Source organism: Charadrius vociferus, unplaced genomic scaffold (genome assembly GCF_000708025.1).
Source record: "Charadrius vociferus isolate BGI_N301 unplaced genomic scaffold, ASM70802v2 scaffold444, whole genome shotgun sequence".
Classification (NCBI taxonomy): domain Eukaryota; kingdom Metazoa; phylum Chordata; class Aves; order Charadriiformes; family Charadriidae; genus Charadrius; species Charadrius vociferus.
The window spans coordinates 1,354,346-1,375,861 of record NW_009648242.1 but is presented as its reverse complement, the minus strand read 5'-3'; the positions used below and the strand labels follow the sequence as shown (position 1 = coordinate 1,375,861).

At 42.4% G+C, this 21,516-nt stretch overlaps 1 protein-coding gene across 1 annotated transcript in view; it reads left to right on the top strand.

Annotated features, from left to right (window-relative positions):
• The window catches only part of PHACTR1 (phosphatase and actin regulator 1), a 310,226-nt gene that overhangs the window by 161,022 nt on the left and 127,688 nt on the right, over nt 1-21,516 (top strand). The window lies entirely within an intron of this gene.

Sequence of the window (21,516 nt, the reverse complement as noted above, 5' to 3'; positions counted from 1 at the left end):
TGGGATGCTGGCTTTTTCTTCTTCTGGCTGCAGGCAGGGCTCGGTTTCAGACGTGAGTGGAGAGAAACCTAAAAAGAAAGCTTTCTACCTAGTGAGGATGAAGCCACTGAAGGACCCCACCACCACCACCACCACTAACAACAATGTCTCTTTTGTGATACACTGTCACATAGGCAAGGAGATCAAACACATTTGCAGCAACTGCAGTCGCGGGGAGGAAGCCCGTGACGGTGAGTGCTGAGATCCTGTGGGTGTAGGAGAGAGGCAGGGGAGCGCGTTTGCTTGCATGGGGGTTGCGTGTACATGTGTGCGCTCCCGTCGGAGGCTGGGATGCTCGGCTTGCCCCTCCACAGATCCCAGGGGAAGAGGAAAGGGAACGCGGGAGGAATGCACTGGGCATCGATTCAGCCTGTCGATCAGAGGGATGCCAAGAGGGACAGGTCCCCTCATTTGCCACAGAAGCTTTGTGCTAACAGTTAAGGAACCAACTCTTTTTTTCTTCTTTTTTTTTTTTTCTTCCCTTTTTTCCCCAGTTGCTATAGAAATTGCTGTGTGTATCGATTGTGTTTTGTTGCCATTCCCGTGAATTTTAGATCAGGGTTTTCTGCCTTGACACATCAACTTTTTCATCGTTGTGCTGCAGTAGAGTTTGCTTGACTCAACTCAGTATTTGGAAGGACTGGTTTACCTGGAATCCGGCTAGTGTGATTTTCACCATGCTGTCAAATGCATGGAGGGAATTGTATTTTTATTGGAATTAATATAGTGCTGTTCATCATACAACTGTTCTCATCCCTTCCCCTTCTCCTTTTGGGACTGAGCAAAACCTCCAGAGGGTATTCAGGGAGTGACGGTGTAATCAATCACAGGTGTTGCTACAGGTAAGTATTTGCTTTTTATGTTTCTGGGAATTCAAATACTTGAAGGCAACAATGACAAATTATTTGGATTTTGCTAAAGTCAGCAATTAGGAGAAGCTGAGAACTAAAAGGAGCATAAAAGCATTCAGGCAAAAAACAGCCTCACAGATGTTACCCTGCATTCTTGTTCAATGTTGTATTACTTTGTTTTGCTGTGTGGTTTTACATGTTACTTAGGACTGAAGGCACTCGACTTAGGACTCCCTACTAACTGGTGTGGTAGTCAGATCTCATTTTCTGAAGGTCAGGGGAAAGCTTTTTTTGTGGTAAATGTGAATATGAAATTGTTACCATTTTCTGAGCTGAGGTTCTCAGTAGTTGTTGGCACTTCATTTTTCAGCTTTTGTCGCTGAGGCTGATTGTTGTTGTTGTTATTTTTTATTATTATTACCATTATCATTATTATTAACCAAACCTGCTTTCATTTGCTCTGTGCAAAATAACAAAATATTACTTGGGATCTAATGGTTCTTTGTCAACCACAAGTCTGCATTTTAACAAAGTAACTGTGGTTTTGCTAATGTCTCTTCAGAATTAGCATCCTGCTAGTGTGATTGTAGTTTCTTTTGATTAAACTGCAGCTAAAGCTGAACAGAATTGCTTTCAGTGGAAAGGGAAAAGATAGCCTGAGAAGCCTGGAACCCACAGTGGGTTAAGCACTCTTACTGCTTATGCCACTACAGCAGAGGGAAGAATCTGATGAATGCTATGCAAAATGTTGAGTGTTTTCTTTCCTCTTGTGTGCTGCCGGTGACAGCAAGCCCCACAGATATTGAATGAAGGGCTATGTGCAGCAGCAGCAGCTACTCTACGCTATTACCGTCGTTTATTTATCCTTAAAAGCAGATTAAGCCATATGTTAAAAATACGCTTTCCGAGATGAATTGAATTGACCTAAAACGCAATTGCATCAACGTCTTTTGCTGGGTTTTTTTCGCAACCTTGTACTTGAAATCTTAGCACAGTAAGAGAAGAACATTGCTTTCCTCCCTTTTAATGCACACATGTGTATGCATGGATGCTTATGAATGTATAACTCCAGTTACTCATACCTCTTAACAGACTAATAGGTACGTATTTAAGAACTTTACTTCCTTTTTATGTTTGATTATTTAGCTTCAAACCGTTAGGTGCTCTGAGGGGAGGGTATGCTTCTTGACAGGAGCTCATCTAGTAACCCTAGAGAGGCAAAGAACAGAGCAGAGAGGCTTCCAGCCAGCAAGCTTCCAGAGCATCTCATCGGTCTGTTTTCACCCTCTCCTTCTGGGGGGTTGGATTTCATTCCACTCCGTGCAAATAACTTTTATGGTCATAATTTAAAAAGTATGTAATACTGGTACAGCCTTAATCCTTTTTCCCACCAGCATGCGCAGCTGAGTGTCTTTCAGAAAGTAAGGAAACTGTCATCCCAGCTATGCTGGCTAAGCACACTCATTGGCTTGGCTCTGATACGTTTTTCAGGACTAAAAAATGCCAGTATTTCCTTGTCTAATACCTGCTCTAGATCTCTTGGGGTTGGAGGGAACGGATGATATAATGAACTGAAGTTATGATGCGATCATAGTATCAGCAGAACAGATCAGATAAAAAACTGTGACTAGCCCAGGTATGGAGAAACTTGTAGCGGTCTTGAGATATCCGTGCATCCTCCCAGTTGCACAGCCTAAAGAGCACCCAGAAAGGGGACCACTTAGTACTTTTTATGAGGGAAGTGCACAGAAATTTGCAATGTGGACACCCTCCTATTCAAACCTATATATATTTTATACATGGTCTTGCAGGCCTGAGGCTGCACTAGTGGACCCAAAAGTACTGTGTGGGTCCTGTGACCTGAGCAACTGTTCTATTTGTTGGAACTGTGTACAAAGACCAGGGTTCAGTTCTTATAGCATAGGCAAGCCAGTGGTGAAATACCCTCCAAATACAGTTATGAGTCCTGGATTCCAGTCATCGTCTCACTGTGCATTCTCATTGTAATACTGCACTGGCAGAACTGGAGAGGGAAAATTCATGCTGAAAGAGAGGGAAATCCTTCAAATACCACTAATTAAGCTATAAAAAATCACGACTAGGCGAATAGCAGAAAAGAGAGCTGTGAAACCTAAGGAAAAGATGGAGGCAAGTGCTGAGTTGTATGATATCTTGGAGGGGAGGTCATGTGATTCAGAGAGAAGTCAGTGAAGGTATTTGGACATGCAGATGGGATCACTGAAATAAGGATAAAGGGACTTGATGTGGATGCAGCATTTTGATGAGGTAAAAAATAAGAAGTGAGAAGCTCAAAGAGAAGCAGGAGATTACAGTAATGCACATGGAAGTGGGAGATGCTTTAGCCATTAGACTGAAAGGAATGGAAGTATTTAATGCTAATTTAATTGGAAAATAGGAAACAGAGGAAGGGGTGTATAAAGCACCAATACTGAGAGTTTGGGTGACAGAATAGCAGAAATGGTGTTGGAAATGAGAAGTAGTGAAACTGTATGTGAGGGAAGAATGAGGTATGTGGTTTCATCCTGTGAAGTTTGAATGGGCACGGGACATCCAGGACAGGGTGCCAGAGAGGCAATCAGACATGGTAGACTGAACTGAGAGGGAGAGGTCAAGTGTAGAAAGATATGAGTCACCACCAGGAATAAAAGAGCAATCAGGGCTGAGCTCTGAATGCTGCCAGAGGAGGGCTGTGAGGGAGATGTTGGGAGAAGTAGGATGGTGAAGAGCTGCAGAAGTCCCAAGGAAAGACAGACAAGAAGTGAAGAGACAACACAAGTGGAGGTATTTTGGACGTGCCAGAAGCATGAAGGGGGATGCAAATATTTTCTCAACTTAAACGTGGGAAAGTGACTGATAAGCTTGTAAAGCAGAAGGAACTAGAACTACAAGAGGTCCAAGTGCATCGGGGCTGCATGATGCTAAACATCTCCTGGTATGTACAGAGCACTTCTCAATGTACTAATGTACTGATTTCAGTGGCCTCTGGGAGGGTTGTGGCAGCGCTGGTTCATAGCAGGTGACATGGCTGATGAGCCAGGGAGCAGTAGCTAGAGGAACAAATACATGGAGAAGAGATTTGATTGGGTTTTATTTAAGGTGTCCATACACTGAAAACTGACTGCAAATCTCAGCCTCCTGCAGAAGTCTGAGCCTGGTTCTGGAACATGGTTTAGACGCATCTCTACTTTAGTGTAGCTAGAAAGAGCTGCAGAGGTTTCAAAGGTACCCAGAAATGACCTAAGAGAAAGAGCGAGTGGAGCAATTGAAGTGGAATACTTTTGATTTTTATGCAGAGGATCTGACAAGAAAACTTAAGTAGAAAGCATTTACCTAACGTTGTATTGAAAGAGAGGGACTGCACAGGGAAAAGCGGTTCTTACCAGAGTGACAGATGAGGGTTCTCAGCTCAGTTCCCACCTCTGCAGAGGATCTGCGGGTGGCTTTGGACATGTCCGTCCATGTGGCACTCCATACCTAAGTTCCCTGTCTGTAAAATGGAGATAATGGGATTTCCTTTCACCTGCCTGCTGGTCTGTAAATAGACCATGAGTCCTTGGAGCAGGGAGGGAGACTGTGGGAGAACCAGTCCTGCCAAGGACCATGGGGATCCAGGTTTTTTGGGTCTCTAGGTACAAGTGTAGCGGAAATATAAATAATATTAAGAATAAACATACCCAAAAAGGTTTCATTCAGAGGTCAAACACAGTCTGCTTATTGTATGCTCCTATACTTCAGAGTTTTGCTGTTTTAGCAGAAATTATTAGTTATCTTATATACGCATGAAAATCAGCATGGACTGAGATACTGTTGCCTTAGGAATTCCAACACTTGTTTGTCTGCTGCCATCCTCTTTCTAGAGCTTCCGGGTAAATACCTTTTCCGAATGGAAAGGGGGATCTGAGGGGTGTGTATGTTTGTGTGTGTGTGTGTGATTCCCCCCTGGAATTGAACACTGTTATTTTTTTAACCAGGAGCTTTGAGAACATTTACTTTATCATCACTTAAGAGATGGTCTCCAAGGTGATTATTTTGCTTCCTACAAAAGTAATTATTAAATGAAATAGTTATCTTCTAGACAAGCCATAATCCCTGCAAGAGCTGTGTATAAAAATAAGTTTTTCTCCACTAATTCTGACATTATTTCAAATGGTAGCTGCTCTTCCATTACCATCTCTAGAGTGAGCGCAGTATGTGGCTATGAGGCATTGCAGTCATTTACAATTGTACCTGTTAAAAATCCTAAAATATTTTGGAGGAAAAAAATTAGACTACACAGAATTGAAAAGTAGGCAGAAAAACAGCCTACCTGGTCCTGCTGTGAAGTGTGGGAAGCTGAAAAAACGTTTGAGGTTTCAACAACTAATATAATTATTCAATGTGTGTCTTTAGTCTCTGAGGGATAGTTACCTTCAGAAAGAAAGCGGGGGTGGGGGGGACATTGGGCTTGCATTGCAGAGTGAAATATGTCTTCTTGAAAACGCAGATCATAAAATAAAATTGGTTTATTTTTGGCAGTTGAACTCTGTAGTGTTTGATTGGGGTGAATACGGTGCTATGCCAGAGACAGTTGACGAGGTTGAGCAAAGATATTGCGCATCCCAACAGGCTGCTGGGGCATCAGGCGGTCCTCTCTGCTCCCAACAGCATTTCTTTATGCTTGGGAAAATAAGAGTCCGGGCTGAGAAAAAACATGACTTTCTGGGAAGAAGGTGTGATTCCTACTCACGGTAACTTGCAGCTGGCAAAATCCCAAGGCAGGCAGGACACAATCCTTTACCTTTCCCTTACAAGAGAGCAGGGAGGGCAGAGTCCCAGCGCCCCGCTTCAGTCAGTGTGTCTTGGACATTAAGGAATAACAGAACCTCATCATCAGTTACCTGTGTTTTGTCTGGAGATCAGAGACTTAACAGGGCTGCCCTGCGCTGGTGTGGCTGGGTATGGCCTGCAGGCGGGGAGGAGAGGGGGGGAAGAAGAGAAGAGGAAGAAGGTGGTCAGTCTGGGCTATGAGAGGTTATACCTCTGGCTTAACATGCTAAGACTAGCAAATGTGAACAGCTGACCGGAGATACGCAAGGCTTTCCTTAAACACTAGCAGTTATTTGAGTTGGCTAGTCTGCCGTAAAAGGAAAGAAAAGGGATGGGAAAAGAGAGGAGGGATGATATCTTCTGCCTTTATGTCCCAAAATAAAGCTGAAGAAGCGCCACCAAGCCTGGGGCAAGACATTAACTGTTCATGTGCATCTCTGTAGTGCCTCGCTGGTATAAACTGCCTGTAGCAAAAGCTGCTGGCCACAAAATAAGCCTATTGTATATGATTCCAGGCAAGGCTGTACTGACAAGGGGAAGTTCACTGCCAGGGTTGCACAGGCTGTCACCTAGCAGAGCTCTGGAAGATGCCTTGGCCAAAATTGCAATATAATTTACATTACTGACTGAAACTGTGGGAAAAATACAGGTAGTAAGTGGGGTCTTCACGTGGGTAAATTGGATAGTATGGGGGGAAAAGGTATACTCAAGATTGGCTCAAGCTTATGCAAGCACATGTCTAAGTCCCTTGGTTACTAGGGAAAACTGCATCCCTACTGGAGAAATGTTAGCCACTTTTCCCAGGAATTCTATATATCCATGTCATTGATCTGAGGAGGTTTAGGAACAAAACCAACAAAAAATGATGGAATTGGTCACAATGGCTCAGCCCCCCCCTCCCCCCCCCCATTGTTATTATACAGTGTTGACGTAAGGACACTGATAAGAGAACACCTCAATTCTTCAGGTCTTTAGAGAGCAGACGGCCAGCCTGTTCCAGTCCTTTCTCTTCTCCTTTTCAATGCTGTAACTCAGTTGTCATCTTTTGATAGCAGCTTATCATCCTGCTCTCTATTCTGAGAACGAAGTTGAAGGTCTTGGGATATGTAAGCCTCTTAAGTACAAAGATGGGGGCAACACCAAACATGCAATGAAAAATCAGTTCCTCGTGGAGAGTTCAAAAAAGCAAACAAAATGCCATCAAATATGAAAGCAATACAGTATATTTCCTGTGCTTAACAATAATTCTCTGCTCTAAGTATTTGTCATCATCTTGAGTAGTATGCCTAGTTTTGATTCTTCTGTATCAAGCTAGATACGTCAGATACAGGACACAGAACTATTTGGTAAACCATGAAAGGCTCCAAGTTTTCCACATTCAAAGGGGGCATGCAGTGTGTAAAAAGGTGCAAGATGCAAACGATGGCATAGATCATGGAGGAGCAGGTTCTCTTCTCACTCTGTTATTACCTGAGCACTTCAAACCATCTGATATTGACCTGGCTGAACAAGCTTGGCTTTCTGTGCCTTTTTGCATCATCCCTATGTCCTGTTTTAAGCTTTGATCCCTGCCCAGGTGGGCAGTTAATTTCCATTTCTGTGTTTTTGTCTTTTCTGAGTAGGTCCCTTACTTGCTTAGGGATGCTTCTCTTAGAGGATGGTTGGCATAGTTGGCCTGTTTCTTTTTTAAAACTTGAGATTCTTTAGAAGAAAATGAGATATGTGGTAGTACTTAATTTTACATCAATTATTGGGTTTTTTTTTTATTAATATCATTATTGCCAGTCAGAGCTAAGCAGCAGAAAAAGACTGGGTATGTAGTGAAGAGATCAGAAGAGAGAATCTGATTCAGTATTCTGCCATAAGACATCTCTTCTTTTCATCTCTTTTTGTTTCACTTTTTCTTTCTTTTAGTTTGTAACCAGTACTACTTATATCAGTTTGTGCTATTACAATACCATCTGCCTCTGTTTAGAAACAAGAGTTAATATCACGTCATTAAAAGCATCAGAGTTCATTTATGGGCTGCTTGGCTGATGAGCAAAACCTGTCTTTTTGAGTATACCGTTTATAAGGTTATGATTGCTGCTACCACAGCAAAAAAGGTAGACATTCTATGTTAATTTTTGTATTGTAAGAATTTATTTCTTGATCCGTTTCAGTGGCTGGTAGTAAATGTATAGCTATTCCTTTGTATCTCCTAAGATTGTCTTGTTTGTAATCAGACAATACCAAACCGTTGTTGTCACCTTATTCAGTCCCCAATTAGCCAGACCACAGTATACATGTATGTGGTACCACCTTGCTAACAGTCTGCCAGGATGTGTAAGATTAATCGGGTACGTTTGTAGTCTGTTAAATCGATCATGCCAGGTCCCGCCCATCTTCCCAAATCCATTAGCCAAAACCCAGCATCAGGGCACTGGGGCAATTGAAGGGCAGCACCAGAGCGTCCAGTGGTTAAGCCAGCCCTGGCTGGGTGTTGCAATTTCTTTCTGAAGAAACTGGAGGATACTGTGATATTTGCCATTATCGAGATGGATGCAGCAAAGCTGCAAAAGGGTGAAGACGGGACATACTTGGAGGCTCCCTTTCTCCTTTGTGACTTTGATTTTCACGCTTCTCGGAAAATAATGATGTTCTTGCCATCCCTGTGAGCTGGAAAACTGTCCTCTTGCTTGGTTTTTGGCTCTTGCGAAGTGACATGAATCTTCACTGGTCTATTGCTTTTAGTCTCCTTGTCTCAGGAAGGATTGGGCAGAGAGGAATAAGGTAATGTCTGATCTTGTCGCTGTCATGTCTCCCTGACTTTCTTGGCTTTGGGTCCAGCTTACTGAAGATGAGGCAGATCTAGCAGAGCCTCTGCTTTTGGATGAGATGCTTAGATTCAAAAGAACATTAATGAATTCTGTTGCTCTGAAAAAACAGTGAAGACACGGTGTAATTTAAGTCAAAGATAAAATCAGTCATCGTAAAACCACTTGCTGTAGCTTCTTTGGAACCACTAGACATATCATTCTGGCTTGGTTATGCCCAGGCCACCCTGTCTAAAAGATACCCCCAAAATCATACTGCCCATCAGCCATCATGAAGATGTGCTGTTGAGAGAGAGATCTCATCGACAAGCACTGTTTCTCCCCAAAGGAAAGCTCCAGATCCCAAGTGAGAGTAACCACAAATAAGAGATGACCAGACCTGACTGACAGCCTCTGCAGATTTTCTCTGCATAGATAGTGGAAATTTTGAAGGTTTGAAAATATGACTCAGGAATAAAAGCCAGACATTTCCCCAGCTTCCCCCTCCGTGCCCGTTCCCCCCCTTCCCCGAAAAGTAAAATTGTGTCCAAAATGTCCAAAGGAGGAGGGCGGGTTTTTTCATATGTATCATTTACAGTGTGCTAGTCAGGACATGGACCAGAGTGAGAGATGTGCAGGCTCCAAGACCTTGGTCTGTGTAACTGAGATTACTGCTGTACCCATTTCTTTCCCCCTAACTAGGAGAGGCCTTCAGTCTTATTAGCTACTTACGGAATCTCTGAAGCCCAAGAGACGCAGCTTAAGATGTACAACCTTTTGTGCAGGGAGGGCCCAGTGTATTTGTTGCTTGGGACATTTTGGAAAGGATGTTAGGTGTACGTCAGATCTTCTTCCTTCCTCCTGCCCTGAGCTGTGCACCCCAGACTAGGATGACAGGCTGCAGTGCTGCAGTTCAGCAGACACCCTCCCCTATCACTACTTAAGAGAAGTATCTTGCCCTCTGTCATCTTTTGTATGACATTTTTCAAGCCATTAGTCTAATGGCTTTGTGCAATAGGAGTGCAGGGAATAAAATTAAATGGATTCAATTATTTAATTTATCTTGGGAGATTTTGGTAGCAGAGAATGATTTTTATTTCACCTTGTCTCCTAAGAGAAGTTGATTATGTGTTTGAAAAAAAACAGAGAGTAATGGTATTTTAAATCTTTCCTTGTAAAGGTCTGGAAGCACAGAGGTTTAATGATGGTAACACTGAGAATATCAGGTCATTTCAAGAAATGCATGTCTCAGTTTTGTTAGAAATAGGTGATAACAATATTCTTTACCTTCAGCAGTGGGCTGAGGGATGTACAGCCGCAACGCAAATACCGTTGTCCTGAATGTTAGTTATCCTTTTAAAGCAGATTCAAGAATCAACAGATGGAAATGTTGGTAAGCAGACTTGAATGCATTGGGGATCTTAAGATAAATAATTAGAATACTCATTAACTACATCCTGACAAATCAGCCAGGCCTGGAAATGCCACTGGGGTCTACTGCATCCACAGTCCATGTATTAGCAAGCTTCTCTGAAGTATTGGTGATCCATGTATTCCCATCTACATGGACCGTAGCCGCGGTTTCTAATGTCAGCAGTCCATGTCGTAAGAATTATGGAACTGGCTTTATCTCTCTTTACCCATCCATGGGGTGCAGCTGCTTTGACATTTCCAATATTCAGATACTATCTGACCCAGCATGTGCGCAGCTCCAGTGGTTTTTTTTTTAACATGTAGACTTTGTCAACCTTGCTTTTGGTAAAGTAAATAAATAAATAAAATCAGTAGAAATGTTATTTATTCTACATCAGCTGAAATTGAACTGATAGAAAAAGTATGTGTGTCATGCTGCTACAGAGCTTTATGGCATCTTATCTTTCTCATTTTACTTTCCAATCTGCTTAAAATGTCAACACTGCTAAAAATTCAGATGCAGAGGCTGAACCAGCAGCAGTGCAAGGGCACAGACATGTGGATGGATGGACAGTGGAATCTATTTGAACCAGAAGTTGAAACAGTATTGAAAGACCTCTTCCCTCTCCTCTTCCCATGCACCAGCAAAACAGGATGCTCTCCTAGCACAGTGGTTTTATTGGATAAATAGCTTGAAATTTGGGTTCAGCCTGAAGGAAAAGCCAGGTGCAGAAACTTGTGTGGAACTTGGGCTGTTTGAATCTGAATTGTACTCTGTTGAGAAATAGAAGAATGAGATGACTAAAGCTTTCATTAATATTTACAGCCCTAAAGTAATTGTCTGCTGGTTTATAGCCATAAAGGTGAGGGGTTATCTTCTAGCGATCTGCTAGAAGTGGCACTTAAAATGGTATTTGCTGCCTGCTCTAGCATCTGAGTTGAGAAGAGCAGTTTCTGACTGTCTGCTCTCTGTGGCTGCCAGTCTTTAGCTCCTCCAGCAGCCGTTGGGGAGAATTAGACTTTCCCTAAATGGGAAAATAAGGAGGGACTTGTGAGACTTAGCTTCCCTTTCTTCGAAGTCCCCCCCACTAAGTTGCATGTATAAACAAGCTGGAATTCAGGAGGTATTTTCTTCTCACTTTCTTGTGTGTCTCATTAAAATAAGGACAGCATTTCGCCTGCAGTGTTTGACCCTAGGAAAGTACTCAAGAAACTAATGTGGGTTTGGCTTTCTATGCTTTTCTGTCATCTGAGTCAAACACCATTTTCCTTGTGAATTCGGTATGCTTGTGCTGTGCCTGGAAACACATGAGCCTACAAGAAAACAGGGAGGTCCTGTAGTTGCAGTGAACTGATTTTTCTTTCTCCTATTCATCTCAAGTTGGCAGAACAGCCAGTTCACTAAGCAGCAAGACAGCCGTCAGTTCACTAATACATTCTCTGGCATTGCATAGAGGCTCAAGAAAGACACTTTTTGGCAATATTTTTCTTTGGAGTTGTTTTCATTTGTTTTTCTTTCCCTCGGCCTCCTTTGAACATTGGGCCCTGTGTGATAAATAAAATAAAAATAAAAATTGCAAGCCTATATGAAGGTGGGTGGTAATTTTAGAATTCAGCTGGTCTGAGCTAGTACAGCTATTCCCTGTGTTAAGCAAACAAACGAAGGTGTTCTTCACCTGCTATGATTCATTTATTTCAGATTTTTGCATTATTTTTGCATTTGTTGTATACCAGGCTCCATTTTTATATGTTTGTGTGCACCTGCAAGCATCTCTCTTTTGTTTCTTGTTTCTTCCCTTTATAGCAAAACACTTGGGAGATTTGTCATTCTGAGCACCATCACAAACCTTGTAAAGCTTGAGGTACTCAGCCAGATGTCTTGGTTCAGGCCAGTCTCTGACTTGCTAATTCAAACCAAATGCCATATAAGTAAAGAGATTTTTGAAAATCAGGTTTGCTTAGCAAAGACTCCAATTCAGTTTGAAGAGCACATATGTAAGTTTGATGTTTTACTTGACAGAAGGGGATCTATGACACTTGTAGGATGTTATACAGAAACTTAGCCCGAACGAGACTGGTACTTAAAATTAAGAACACTGTTCCCCATAGGTTATATGGACAGAGGCAATCTATATTGTCAAAAATGCTCAGAAGGGCTTTTGTTATAATTGCTGTGTTTTGGGTTTTTATATCTTCTTGGTAGCAGAATCTTGATAACTTTGAGAGAAAACTTTCAGTATTCAGGGAAGTCAGATTTCATCAGTTTGTTGCTTTGTCCAGTGCCAGCAGTGAAGGAGTGAAAAAAGATAACTTTGTTTTAATTGTAAGAAATGTCAGGGCTTGGTTGGGTTTTATCCTACTTCTGTATCGAAATGAAATCTCATGCAGATGCCTATCACAGTTACCTTCACACTGTTGCAAAATGAACTTTACCGCCAATTTCATGATCAAGTGTATAGGCACACCCTGAAATGCTGCTGGGGCGCTCCGGTTGCATTTGTAGCTCACAACATGTCACAGGTTCCTCTCTGACACAGCATGGAAAGGGGTGATTCCCATCAATACAGAGGAAAGCACTCATTAAAACCACTTGCTGTAATGTCTTCTCTGCCAATTTCTTTTCCTGTAGGTGAATTTTAGCGTGCTGGAAAGGTCCCTTTTACAGCTTTGGCTGATAAAGTCCTCTGACCTCAGTAAGGAGGCATGTTTTAGCATTTAACCAGCCCGTCTCAACCCCACGTGAGAAGGAGCACAAATAATGCAGTGCATCTCCCCTCGCTCTTCCTGCTCACCTCATTAGTCACCAGCAAAGAGCAGCGGGCCATGTTTTACCTTCATTTGCAAAGTTTTGATAGCCCCAAGAACAAAATACATCCCTAATTCCCAAGGTGGTTGTCCAGTCGCTAGATGGCTTGGGTAAGGTACTCCTACTCCTTGTGACCTTTGCCATTCACTTTGGCATGGTCAGGATTTCATTCCTTTCTCTCTGATAAGATTATTTCCTTGCACAAAGCTGCTGGAACTATTTCAGTAGGTTTTTCAATGATCCTATTTTCTTGGCTCCCTGTAGTATTTTTTTTCCCCCTTAGCTCTGATCTAAACTCTTTCTCGTTTTCTGAGCTATTTCTGGTTGCTGGACTTGGAATTATTCATGAACTTGAAGCTACGTGCATAGATCCTTCCTTTGACTGTAACATTTCTTAGGTAGATACAGGAATTTGATTACCTGATGTGCTCCATCTTTTTTTAAAGGCAGCAGTTTTTAAAATCAGAGGCTTTCCTCTGAATCTACTGAGCAAGAGCAAAAGCCTGCAGAGCTCAGCAACCATGAGACTCCCTAGAACTTAATGCTAAAAGAGGGTGAAAAACCGTGAAATCATAGCTATGAAAACCATACAGAAATACTCCATATATTTTAACTTGCAACCCGCCATGCTTTATTCATGACTTCAGAGGAGTTGTGGGTATTTTTCTCCCCTCTGAGCATTCATCTCTGAAACTCAAGCCTCTACCTAAAAGGATAATTCACGACAGCCAAGGGTCTAAACTAACCATCATTTGGATCAATAAAAGAATTCCCATTATAATGACAACCAGCGAAGACCATATGTAGCTGCACTTAGGCACTCAAAGCAGAAGTATTTAGTCCTTATTTTAAATTCCTGAATATGGATACAGACTGTCTCTTTTCAGAGTCCAGTGAAGCATATTTTTTTTACTAGACTGTTACTGATTTTTTTTTTAACTCATACTTATGCTCATTATAAATGTGCCATTTGGTATAATTACTCTTTTCCTCTTGGCCAACCTCCTATAAACTTCTTTAAAGAACAGAAACAGAAGTTTCTTTTTCCCAAGAGAAGCAATATAGAGTTTTCAAGGGAATGGTTTGAACTTTCTAGCTCTTAAAGGAGGTTCGTTGCTCCTTTTCTTCTGGCCATTAAAGTAATTAAAAACTTATTTTTTTATCTTTATGATGATAATAGTGAGATGGTACCATTGTGTTTAGAAAGGTTAATGTTTGTAATGCCATTTCCTGAATGGGGTTACTTTTAGTAAGAGGATATGCCCCTCCCATATTTCTGAATAGTCTAGAGATATGCCTTTTAAACTGTGCATTTTTAGTAAAATAAAGTAAAAATATTGGGTATTCCTACTTATGAGAACTTCAAAAGATAAAGATCAGAAATTGCTCAGTCCATCACAAGTCCCCTAAGAAATTAGAAGCATTTAAAATACTTTTTTCTGGGCTTTCTCGAAATAAACAGCCAGCCTTTAGCAACAGTGGAAATAAACAGCCAAGCTTTAGCAATAGTGGTCTGTTCTTAGAAAGAATGAACCCTTTAGTGAGCGAGAGCTTCCCTGATTCCCAGTGAGGGGCTGGTAGAGCAAGGTGCTCTTCAGTGTGAGCCGGTCTACCTCTGTCCACATGGCAGTTAGGAAAATTATCACTCAGTAGCAGAGGCCTAGCAAAATGTGAGCAACAAGCCCATGGGCTTCCATGGACCAGATCCTTTTCTTGGATTAATTTTATTTTTTGCAGCTGAGTAGAATTTGCAACTCAGGCTGGTATAAAAGGTGAGTCCGACCATGAAAATGTAATCATTACCAGCTCCTTCGAGAAGATACTTTTAATGGGTAGCAAGTCCTTCACTGAAACAAAACATAAGAAAAATTGTCACGAGCTATTTCTTCATCAGGTTAAACTTAGGAGTTGAAAGTAGATGGGCTGTTTTTTCTTGTTGGATGGGTTGAAGACTCTCCTGGAGGAAGACAGCTTCTCTGTCATCCATAGCTTTGACTTTCAGAAAGAACTTGAGCTGTGATGGATGAGACTTAACTCTAGACATGATGTGTTTGGGTATGACTCAAAGACAGTTTGGATTGCTTAACAACCCAAGTATCTGCACTGATACAGCCAGGACCCCTCAGCCATGGTGCTTAGTCCTACCCACATGTATTGGAGGAGTTACTGGTGTTGCCAGTGGTTGGTGCCTACGTGTAAGGCTATGGTCACAAACACCACTGCATCTGTTTTGCTCCGCTCTAGGTCACGCACAACAAGCTGGGGCTTTCCAAGAGCCTGTTTCTGTCATAATTACTTAGAAAGGGACAGGTTTGTTCAGATTTTAGTTCCGTTTTTAGTACGGTGGTGTGATGACAGTATGAGGAGGATCCCTTGGAGGCTCTGCCCTGGATGAGAAATTCTGCTTGTAGCTGCTGTTTACCGCAGAACAGGAGTTTTTTTATGGCAGCCCTTCACAGGCTGAAACACGTCTCCCTCTTGCTGGGTGCCTGGCCAACTCTGGTGACAGGGATCCATCTGCACATTCATCCTCTCCTGCTTTCTGAGGAGAGGATCTAGGAGACAGCGCCTCACCTCTCTCCTCTGCCCCCCTGGTGCCTCGGATAGAAGATTTCCTACCAGAAGTGGAAGAAAGGGACAGTGAGAAGCAGTATCTTCACTCCTGTTTGTTCTCCTTTGTGCACAACTGGACAGGATCAGTCTCTCAACAAATCACACCTGTGACTAGCCATTTCTTTCAATCCATGAGTGAAGCAGGAGGAGGTTTGGGTTATTTAACCCAGGGTAAAGCCCAGGCATAGTCTTGGAAAAAGGTCTTTGTGCTGACAGATGAGTGCCCTAACTGTCAGGACCTGTGCTTCCACTCATGCTTTCTTTAAGACCCACTAGGTCTTGATTTCTTCTTTATAATAACAGTTTTAGTAGGACTTATGGGGAGTGCTCTCCCATCCATCATAGTATGAAGTGCAGGAATATTCCCAAGGAAGATGAGAGATGTGGGCTTGAAGTTTCTCCAGATGAGACTGAAAGTGACCCTGTGATTCTTCTGTCTCCCAAGTAAATGCTCCAGCTACTCTAACAGAAAAGTCCTTGCATCTCATCCTCCTTCCTCAGCCTTCTTAAAAGCACAAACTGTGCATCTCCTCCCTGCTTGCCATTTAGGAAGGGTAACATATCCCTTCCCTTCAAGCTGAAATTTCTTGCCAGAGCAATTCCTGGTATGTGTGGAATTGCCGTCCTGTATCCCCAGGAAAGGTAGGATCTCTGGTTTGCTTCTGCTGGCCCTGTTTCTCTCTTGATTGACTTTTGGTTGTGCTCCACTTGTAGTGGGTGCTCTGGGTCCTGTGTTGGAGCTGCTGAGTCTCCACATACTGTGTGTGGTGCCCAGGACAGACCTGTGGATTCTGCTACAGTCTATGGGTGCCCAGAAGTGAGGATCTACAGTACAGTTTATTGGATTTAGCCCCAAATCTGTTTGTAATAAACAGTCAAAAGATGGAAAACCCAGTGAGTAGTAAGAACAATAAGGGACAGACAAAATAGCTGATATCAGTGAAATCTAACAATCCTTATTTTCTGTTATTGCAGGGTTTATAGGAAGAGATTATGTAGCTATTGATGACATGACCTAATAAAGTACTTTTGTTGCAAGTAAAAATAGTGTGTATTATGTTAAAATACAGAAAATACTTGGTGTTACATGAGATTTCATATCAATAAAGATGTGTTTAGAGTGATGCATGCAGTGCAGTGTGGTTTGCAGAGGTTAAAAAATGGCTTTCAGATTGCAATCAGCATGAATAATTAACATTTTACGTCAAAATGTGGGGAAGTTGAAAGCAGGGTCCTAAAGGGATTTGGACTTCCAGAGCTAGTCTCTTCCAACAAGAGAAATAAATATATTGAGAAAGAGAGATCGCAGCGGAGAGCAGAGCCATACCATGGTCTGATCGCAGTGCTGAAGCGGGCAAGTGTAAAGGGTGAAAGATTTCAGTTATGGCTACAATGCAAAGTGCTACACACCTGGGGAGCGGGAATAATTGGCAGGGGATTGGAAAATGTGAGTGCTGCTTAGCATGCAAAGGAAAGCTACTGACAGCCTCTTCATGGCTCATAAACCCATTACACCAACCCAGTCGGTGCCGTTGCAAATGCATGCATCCAGTGGGAGCTGTTGTCAGCTGAGGAGGTAATCATCCCCGTTTGGCAAGACTGCGTTTAGACTGCTGCGTGCCATGCCTTGTCTTTCATTGGAAGACAGACCTTAGAGAAGTTAGGAAAAGTTTAAATGGGCAATTCAAATAGTAAAGGGAGGGCTGATGAAAATTAATTCCAGATGCAAAGGGAAATTAAAGGGAAATAACTGAACAGATGATAATAGGAGAGCAGAAAATGAACCATTTTCCTGAAAGAAAGACAAGGTGCTTTTTTAATTGAAAGTGTTCCCATGCAGGTAAAGAGAAGACGTAAGTGCTCAGCAATTTGAGTAGTCTTTCAGGTTTCCTGTCATTTTGAAGAGGCACATGATGTGTCTACATCTTGATTGAACAAAGCTGCTACAATAAGTTCTGTGCAGTCTGAAGTGAAGGACATTCGGAGTGCAGAGTTCAAAAGAAACCTTGCAAAAGGAGTCTGTTGGAAAGTAATCTGCAGAATAAAGACTGGTTGGATGTGGGTCAGGAATAAGGAGTATTGTGTTGTCAGGTTTTTTTTACTTGTACAAAGTTATTGTCATTAAATAAAATGGCACATTTAGTCAATTGCATCGTTCAGGCCAGGGTCATTTTCAGCCCGTTACTACAGATTTGCACAAATATAGCAGAAAGCACAATGTAGCCACTGGTGTTTCCTAGGAAGGCTTAAAATCTAACTTTGTGAAATAAACTGCCTGTTATGATAATCATGTGTCTGATTATGAATGAAGAGTGTTAAGAAATGGTCTGAGAGAAAATCGAGTGTGATTACTAGCGAGGAAGGTAATATTAAAGATCATGGATGGGATGGGTGGGCTTCAGCCTTCAGAAATGAAATTGCTCTGTGTACTCGAATGCAGTAAGAATGGGGTTTTTTCTAAAATCGAAGCTGGTTATATTATGTATCAGCAACATTAGCAGACGCCGTGATTCCCAGGCAGACGTGGGAATGACAAAACTGGTTGTTGTTCTCAGGAAAACTTAATAAGTTATGTTGTCTTTGGGAGGGTCTTTGATCTGCCTGCTACACTTCACAAATCCGAAAAGGAGGTGATGCCTATGTTGTCTCTTACTGGACCTTCTGGAAATTGACACCCTACTGAAAAATGTGGGGAAACTCATAAGAACATACAGAACAGGTACGAGATGGCCTGGCCTCTTTTTTCTTAAACTGGTAAATTGACTGTTTTGAGGAACTTCTTTTCGAACTGCTCTTCCTCGACTTGCTGATTTTCTCCATGTCTGGTGTCTGTGCAGTACATTATAGCCCACAAACCTCAAAGTGTTTTTAACCCAAAACCCCCTCAAACCCAGAGTTAGCTTCAAAATTAAAAAAAAAAAAAAGAAGGGGGATAAGAGAAGACATTAGCTTTCAGACCTTCTAGTGTTTTAAGTCTGTGTAGCATATTTCAATCATGTTTGTAAAATTTCTTTTAAGTCACTTGGATTCAAAATATTTTGATTTGGGGTGCTTTTTCTCACTAAAACCACAAATCTTAAGCCCTTCAGTCTATATGAACTTCAAATGTCTGAAGGACTACAACAAAATCTGGAGAGTTGTCTCACAGTCAACCAGCCCGTGAAAAGCTCTCAAGTTTAGTTTCCCCATTGCTATTCCAGGATGACAGCTCGGACAGAAGAAAGTGGGAGGGAAGTGCGTTGCCCTCTTGCTGTAAGTCTCTCTCTGTCTTGGCAAGATCTCTCAGATCCTGGAAAAAAAAATCAGAACAAGTTCCCAAAAGCACCGAGTATCAACAGCAACTGGGACCTGTAAATATCACTTTTGCGGCACCGGCCTCAAGATGAGACCTCAGCACTGTGACTACAAGCACTAATGCACATGGCAGTTCTCTCTCCCAGTTCAGCAGCCTGATCAAGCTGGGACTGCTTTCCTCTTTGAAGGAAAAAAAAAAAAAAAAAGGCCTGGGTTGGTTTCCGTTCGTTCAAGTACCACCTTTTTTGGGAACAGCAAGGGTGTGAAACCAGCCTACGGAGCCTGCTGTCAGCAGTGGGTGTCACAGCCCACAGCCAGTCCATAGTCATTAGGAGCCAAAAAGGCAGAGAAACGCGGCCAACTCGAGCAAAAGATGCAGCAGCAAAGAAGAGCGCAGAAATCTGGCGTTTACTTCTCTCATCGTGGTCTGCTTTTATTCTTGCTGTATTGAAACTGTCATGGCTTTATGCTAATGTGGTTCGTTCCTAGCCAGTGATTATTATGCTTTGAATTAGCAGTGCTCTTGAGAGTATTTTTCATGAAAAAAAATGAGGTAGTCCTTCTGAGAAATAGGAGTGAGACGGGAAAAAGAGCTGTTACTTGTATTAGCTCAAAGCTCTGTGTGTTTGGAAAGGATGAAGAAGGGCGATGTTCATGGTTGATGGAGAGCACAGCAGGACTCCCAGTGCACACATCCATGTGAGAGACGATACTGAAATTCAGGGAAGAGCAGTCAAAATATGGAAATGGTTTTGATGCTGTGTTGGGCTTTTAATGAACCCGCCTTTTAGGTAAATTCCTTTTGACTCCAGTGTTAGTTTTGCCTGACTGTGAATCCATACTTGTTTACCCTGAATGGGGAAAGCTTCCCGGGGGCGTTAAGGGTGCAGCTGGTGTGGGCAGAGGGGATGTATGTTGCGAAAGGAAAGAATCGTTAAGGGATGTCACTTCTCCAGGGAACTGCCTCAGCAGTACCAGTTAGGACCAGCTCCCAAAGAGGAGTTGTTGCTACTCTGAGATTTAGTAACTAAGGCACTTGGGTAGCAGAAATGGTGGCTCAGTGACAGGGAAAAGGAGAGAGGGTGAGCAACAAGAGGAATTTCATTGTGTTTCAGCTGTGGGCTTATGCATCAGGAAGCCTAATTCAACAGCAGTACTGTGCCATTCCCAGTTTGCTCAATGGGCCACTTCTACACCCTGTGTCCCTCAAGTAAGACAGCAAAGACAATACCAGCCCATTACTTTTAGCAGCATCTCTAAAAATCACAGTGGTGGAACACAATGTGAAGTTACTTGTTTTAACTAGAGGCATCTTAAAAATGGATGAAGGAGAAAAGGCATGGTCCCTTTGGATCTGCGTATAGAGTGAGGTGGTCTGTACCTTGTGCTGGTCTTCAAAGCCCAGCAGGTTCCAGAGAAATCAGAAAGTGTAAGGAAATTTGTTATTTCCTCTCCTTTTTACCCTCACGGTTTGTTCAGCATAACCAGGCAATTTCCAGCCTCGATGCAGCATGTCCCAGCCCCTGTACAGGACAGAGCCTTGAAATGGGTTCTCTCTAAAAGAAGGGATTGCTTTAGGCAGTCGGGCACAAAGAGCTCAACCAGAATGAAATGCTTTGGCCAGACTACCTTTTTTTCCTCTGCTTTAAATGGAAAGAAGATGTTGTCAGAAATGTCTGTCTTTGTCTCCATTACCCCAAAGAATAGTTGTTTTTGACCATTTCCTCTGAAGCAGTTGGGCTCTCTGTATCTTGCAGGCTAGCTTTTTCTTCTCCAGAAAGTTACAGGCTGCTGTATCTGGCAGTGATATTTGACAGGAAAAAGGATTGTGTTGCCAATGCTAAAAACAAACAAAAGAGCAATAACAAAATAGCCAACCTTCTTGCAAAAACCTGAGGGACTTAAACAGTATTTCAGTTTGGAGTTCTGATAACGGAACTTCCTTTGTGTTAGATGTGCCTCCGGCTGGTCCCAGGAAAACCCACCTAAATTTGGCATCCTTAAAGCCTCGGAAAAATTTCCATTCAAACACATGAGAATTTGCCAGCCAAAATCTCTGGTGTTTCTGTCAGTGTGGAGTAGGTGTGCTCATCCCTTCAGAGCCATGTTCTTGCTGAAGTTGCGGAGCCTGTGCTCATGGCTGAGGTTGATACTTCAGATACTACAGCTGAAATAGAAACACTGGGCTGCCGTCTTCAGAGTGGGAGAGGTGAAGATCTGTGGCTTTATGAATCCAGACTGTGTGTGTGCAAACCACTCAAATCAGTTTTACTGGCAGCATCACATTACAACACAAGCCTGGGAAATTATATCCCTAAAAAAAAAAACCAAAACCAAAAACCAAAACAAAACAGCAAACAATACCAACAACTTAACAAAAAAAAAAACACAAAACCCCCTCCTGTATGCTGACTGAATTGCGCAGATGCTTTTTTTAGGGACCGAGAGCGCATGCTTCAGCCCAGGGCTGGGAGAACCTAGTGCAGATTTGGCAGCTGTGGCACGGAGAGACCCTCTCTCCTGTGCTACTGGTACCTTCCCTCGTTGGTGTTTTCCTGTGCTTCTAATCACAGAGATGTCATTTCTCAAAACTATCAGCATATTTTCCCTGCAAATGTGAGGGGGGGACCATGCAATGTAACTGCACCAAGTGACCACTCTCAGACTTCTCTTGCTCTCATCGGGGCGGAAGGATAATTTAAATTCTTCAGATTTTTTTCTTTTAAGTATTGAGACTATCATGATGTATTACAGTGTAAGGTTGCAGAAAGCTGAATTCTTTAACAACAGAAGCTCTGTGAAAACCTGTAACACCCCCATGGGAATTCAGCCCTAACTGCGGACTCTATTAATATTCTCCAAGTCCCTGAGTTAAAAG